Consider the following 6,748-nt stretch of genomic DNA (forward strand, 5'->3'; position numbering starts at 1 on the left):
TGGCGTGATTGTAACATCATTAACTTTTGCAGAAAATTATATGTAGATTTAACAGTCTGTTAAATATAAATATGACAATGTATTTATACAAAAAATCTTTACATTTTTAAACTCTACGTATAATGTATTCCAATTTTTATCATGTGCGGCGGAATGATTCCTTTATGAAATTACCATAGATAAACCTTTACAAAATATGACATAAAATGTTAATAGAGAATTAGGCAGTCTAAGCAGGCCCATTGGTACACATGAGCTCGGAACGTACTTATGACATGTCACGGCGCAGGATACGAATAAGTACGACCGTGAATGAAGGAAATTATATAATTTTATTAATAATTGTAATACAATAAATAAAAGTTGAAATACATATAATGTCCGTTGATTATACAATGTACCCATGTTTCGCATGGATTTACAAGAAGAAATTTCCTGCTTCGACGCGTGTAAAAAAAAAGTACTTTCTGCTTCGACGCGTGTAAATAAAAATAAAAAAAAGTAAAGGAAAAACAAAACGTTTGCAGCCTTTTTTCATCACGAACGTTGTGTGTGTGTGTGGTGTGTGTGTGTGGTGTGTGTGTGTGTATGTGTGTATGTGTGTGTGTGTGTGTGTGTGCGTGTATGAATCAAACATTTTACCACATGTTAAATGTTTGATTGATATGCTACCACCACGTCCACCGTCGTAGAATTTTCCGAAATTTGGAAATATGATCTTATCTTTATGTTAGTATACCCAAGTTAGTACTTTATAGTACCCAAATTTCGGATCTGATTATACAGGGTGGACCATTTTTAATCCATCCAGTCGAATATCTCGAGAACCAAGCCCGGGAGAGAAAAATGTTTCAGACAAAAGTTATTTGGTTTCGAGGGGGCCATAAGATGGTGTCATTGGTTTAACCATGGATGGTCGTTTAAAGCTCATGTAAACTACACCTTTAATTTCTTAAATGAAAACCCCTATTTTTCAATGCATATTCTTGTAGCTAATCTCGAAAGCTTTTCAAAATTAAGAACTTTTGGAACTATAAGGCTTGAAAGTTCTAGTATTTTGACATAAAATACAAAATATCTTGTAAAACATTAAGTTTTCGGTACTTTTATGCACAGAATAATGAGACGAATCGGTATGAAAAAAAGACATAGTTGCTTTCAAGAAAAAGTATGCAGATGCGTGTTGCAAATTACATATTTTTTCTTAAAAAGGAACTATGCTTTTTTTTTTATTTCACGAATAGCATATATACTTGCAGGAGGGTAAAATAAGATACCTGTTAAAGTTTGAGCCCTTAATATTAATTAATATTAACAGGTCGCTTATCGCGATTTTTTATTTTTCATTTAGTAAGATAGAAAAAATTTTATAACTATCTAACAAACAGTAATACAGCATTGCTTCACATAGATTTTTGTAGTAAATTTATCGCTTTACAAAAAAGATCTCTTATCATTTTTTCATAAATTCAACCGTTCAAAAGATATTCAAAGTTAAAGTTTGATAAATTTTATAATATCGACTATCAAAAATTATGAAATAATCAATACATATTTTTGTAGAAAATTTAACGATCTACAAAAAAGGTCTCTTATATTTTTTTCATAAATATAATCATTTAGACGATATTAAGGTTTAAAGTTCAGTGTATAAAAATTATTCTCTTTTTCATATTATAACAAAATTCTGAGCTTTATTTATTTAATATAAAAAAAAAAGAATAATTTTTATACACTTTGAACTTTAAACCTTAATATCGTCTAAATGGTTTTATTTATGAAAAAAATATAAGACCTTTTTTGTAGATTGTTAAATTTTCTACAAAAATATGTATTGATTATTTTATAATTTTTGATAGTCGATATGATACAAAATTCATAAGAAGCAAAAACAAGTTTTATAAAATTTATCAAACTTTAACTTTGAATATCTTTTGAACGTTTGAATTTATGAAAAAATGATAAAACATCTTTTTTGTAGAGCGGTAAATTTACTACAAAAATCTATGTAGAGCAATGCTGTATTACTGTTTGTTGGATAGTTATAAAATTTTTTCTATCTTACTAAATGAAAAATAAAAAATTGCGATAAGCAACCTGTTAAAATTATTTTCTAATTTACCTAAATAGAAATCTTTTTCCTGACCGATAAGTCTATCGACCAGTGTCGAAAAAGTGAAAGTTACATTTCTCTGATATATATATATATATATTGATATATATATATATATATATATATATATATATATATATATATATATATATATATATATATATATATTCACGGCAAACCGCATATATAACATCGTGTTATTTTTATAACCTATTTACGCAAACGTTACTTCTGTAGTAACTTACGATATGATAATTCCTCCGCGTAAACGAGAGATTTTATAGTAACTATTATGATCGGAAATCAAGAGCCACCGTTGAAAGTAGTGAAAGTTACGTTTCTCTGATTGAGAGACGACGACGTATCTTAATATGAATTACTGTAAGTTACTACAGATGTACTCACTTGCGTAAACATATAGTTCGACAACTTTTACAAGACAGCATATACGTACGTGTGCAATTTTAGATATACCTTCCTTCTTTTAAAGATCTCTTCGACATCAGCTCTCTGTGGTTAATACTTTAAATATTTCACTTACTACGTTTACGCGAGCGTTACTTTTGTAGTAAACTTACGATAATTCCTTCGCGTAAACGGAATTTTGTAGTAACTTACGATAATTTACTCCGCGTAAACGACTGAATTATCGTAAGTTACTACAGAAGTAACGCTCGCGTAAACGTAATAACTGTCACGACGCGGCGACGGTCACGACTGTCAGTACTGTCACACACTATCAATTTCTTGGTTATTATATACTATGTTTACGCGAGCGTTTTACTTCCGTAGTAATTTATACGATAATTCCTCTACGTAAACGGAGGTTCTGTAGTAACTTATGATAATTCATCCTGCGTAAACGAGTAAATTATCGTAAGTTACTACAGAAGTAACGCTCGCGTAAACATACAGTTTGACAACTTTTACAAGGCAGCATATACGTACGTGTTTGTACGATTTTGTAGATACACCTTCCTTCTTAAAGATCTCTCGGCATCAGCTCTCTACGGTCAATACTTATATATATTTTACTATCTGTCACGACGCGGCAACGGTCACGACTATCACACACTTACACTTAGCCTTTTCTAGGTTGTAAAAAACTGTCACGCACTGCGACAGTGCACGAGTGCACTCTCGTGTCAAAAATGGGAAAGTGACACACCAGCCGCCATTTTTGTCCGACGTGGACGTTTCTTAAATAAAAATGTTTCACATTTGGACTTTGCATCGCAATATCTTCGCTCGTAGGGTACGTAACGGAAAAATAAAGACTCTTATTTATAAATCAAACCCCAAGCTATCGATCAAGCCTACTTAGAAATTAATCCGTTCACTCGTTATTGAGATCTCAAAATCTTGGGTACTCGCAACTCGTGCGTTCGCGTAAAAGAGTCACGGTGCGTCTCGCTTCGCGCGTACTTGGCGCGAGACACTACCGTGTCTCTTGATATTTCTGTTACAGGAAATACTCATTTAGAAAAAATGTCAGTGAATACTATCAGAAAATTGGGATTATGCGAAGATCATTTCCTCGACACGTCATTTACAAATGCAACGAAAGAACGATTGACACGGGATGCTGTACCAGTTGCGTATGAAAACGCTAGTTCACTAACAAATGAAGAAAATGTTGAAGTGCAAAAAATGCAAAGACATAGCTCGGTAGCACAATTTTCAACCAACAATGACATGCTATTAGAAGAACAAATGCCTCAAAGTTCAATAGCAAATGAAGAAGATGTAGAAGTGGAAGAAATGCAAAGACATAGCCCAGTAGCACAACTTTCAACCAACGATGAGAACATAATATTGGAAGAACAAACGCCTCAAGAATGTGCCTTGCGGACGTACAGGCCTGCTGCGGTTTTAAATTTTGAAATATCTGCGGAAGAGGAAGACGTAATGGAATGGGTGCGTCTGGAGCCACCTGTTCATCAAAATGTTAAACGCAAAGATGACAGCACTGAAATAAATATTAAACAAAAAAAGTATAAAACTGAAAGAAATAAAGAGAACAATCCAAATGCAAAAATCAGAGCATTGAAAATAGAGAACCTCAAATTACGGAAAGAAATGAAACGTTTAAAAGACGAGCTGCAACGTATGACAAAAATGTGTAAGAAATTAAAACAAAAGAAAGAGAAGGAAGAAACGCAAAAAAATGTAACAAAAAAACAAATGCTAACAAATCTAGTAAATGAACAAGAACTGCATCCTGTAGCAAAAACTATGATACATTTGCAACTGCATACGCCACGTGTACGATATACTGAGGAAGAGAAAATGCTTTCTAAGCAATTATATTATTATTCAGCAACAGCATTTTGTCGTTTAAAGAAAGCAGGTTGTAATTTTCCTGGACAGAGAACAGTTAGAAGATGGGTAGAAGAATACGATATAAAACCGGGATTTTGTGATATTATTTTTAAGAAATTAAAAGAAAAAATTGCACAAATCCCTGAAGAAGAAAGAGCGTGTGCTTTGAAATGGGACGAGATGTCTATAAAAGAATTTGAAGAATATTCCACGAAATATGACGAAGTAGAAGGTCTTGTTGATCTAGGACCTTTGGGCAAAAAAGCAGAAAGAACCAAGTGTGTCTTTGTATTTTGCCTTGATAGTTTAAATGCACGTCATCCATGGCGACAACCATTGGCGTATTTTCTACCAGATAAATGTATAAAATCACATGAAATAGTTCATTTAGTCAAAATATGTCTAGATAAAATAAATGAAACGGGTGCTGATGTGAAACTCGTAACATGCGATCAAGGTACAAATAATCAAGCTGCTTACAGTCAACTAGGAGTTGATGTTGACAAACCATATTTTATATATAATGATAAAAGATATCATGCTTCATTCGATTTTCCGCACTTAGTGAAAAGATTAGCGAGTTTCCTTAGAACGCATGACAAGATATATCACGAAGGAGAAATAATTGCATCATATTCCGATTTTGTGGAAACCTGGAGCATCGATAATGCGACAGAAGGAGGTTCAAATTTATTGTCTCATATTACACAGGCACACATTCGTCCAAATTGTTTTGAAGCGATGAATGTAAAAAGAGCGTTTCAGATATTTAGTCAGAGATTCGCAGCTGCAATTAAAATGGCCGGTGATGAAAAAGAATTACATTCAAATACATGGAAAGCGACAGCTGATTTTGCAAAGCGTATGAATAGCGTAATTGATGCCTGCAACTCGTATAGCCTTAAAATAAAGTTCGATGGAAAACGGCCATTGTCAAAGAAAAATTCTGACATTGAAGACCTATTGTCAAATTTCGTGCAGTGGTGTTCTGCATGGTCCAAGTTTTCAGACAAAATAACTCAAGTTCCTTGTTTCAAAGGTTTCGGCATTACGACGCAAGCAATTCTTGCTTTGTATAAGGAACTTGCAAGTAAAAATGAAAAATTTGAACTTGCAACAGGCTTATGCAATCAAGATTCAGTGGAGCATTTATTTTCGAAACTTCGGCAACGCGGAGGATTTAATCCTAATCCAACCGCAAGAATGGTCCGACTATCATCCAGACATGTACTTTCCACAGGTTACATTCAGACGAGCGATAAAAGCAACGTGCAATGTCCTGAAAGTGAGGCCCTTATTAATAAACCGAATCAAGTTATTAAGATAATTGAAAATTGTATAAGTGACAGTAACGTTCCTGCTGTTGATGATGATGATGTTAATGATGTTGATGATGTCGACATAACGGAATTAGTTGACAAACATGCGGACATGCTCGAAGAATTTGATGTAGACATGGACAATGTAAGTAAACTCAGTAATTATGACGAAAATGCAATAACATATTTTGCAGGGTACGTGGCACGACGATGTATTAAAAGAAATGATTGTCATAACTGTCGTCAAACAATGTTGAAAACGCCAATAGAAGACTCAAATGAAAAATATATCGAATATCGTGAATATCCCAATGCAGACGAGGATGCTCCAGCAGTTACGAAATTAGTTCGACCAACAAATCTCTTTATAGATGTCATCAAAACGCAGTTGAGGAGCTTCAATCGTACGTGGCAACATCATTGGGCATCTACACATGTTCTTGAGAATATTGTGGATGAGGGTATGTATGCAACGATCAAAACGCATGTTGGTTGGTTTAACAAAAATGAAAAGGTTACAATCACCGCATGCAAGCATTGAAATTTTTAATGACTGTTAAAACATATGCCCGTACACGATATAACAATCGTGCTGCAAAGGCAGTCAAAGCATTTAATAGAAAAGTAAAAAACCTGTCAAATAAGTAAAACTTTGTCAAAAAGATTAAAGTATAGGGTAACGATCATGTAACTTTGTACCTAGAGCAAAAATGTGAAAAGTGAAAATTTTCACCATTGAAGTTAATGGTGAAAATTTTTTCTTTTCACATTTTCGCCCTAGGGATAAAGTCATATGATCGCTACCCTGTACAGTAAAGAAAATAAGTAACATAGAACGTAAAATTTATATTGTAATTTACATAAAAATACGAAAGCATTTCCTTCATTATTTTTATATTATTAGTACCTTATAAATCAATCACTAATAAATTTAGAGCCAAATTTTATTTTACTACAATTACTATCTGTCAGTAATGAGAAAAAGAAATGCATT

The sequence above is a fragment of the Temnothorax longispinosus genome, unplaced genomic scaffold, assembly GCF_030848805.1.
Source record: "Temnothorax longispinosus isolate EJ_2023e unplaced genomic scaffold, Tlon_JGU_v1 HiC_scaffold_75, whole genome shotgun sequence".
Taxonomy (NCBI): Eukaryota; Metazoa; Arthropoda; class Insecta; order Hymenoptera; family Formicidae; genus Temnothorax; species Temnothorax longispinosus.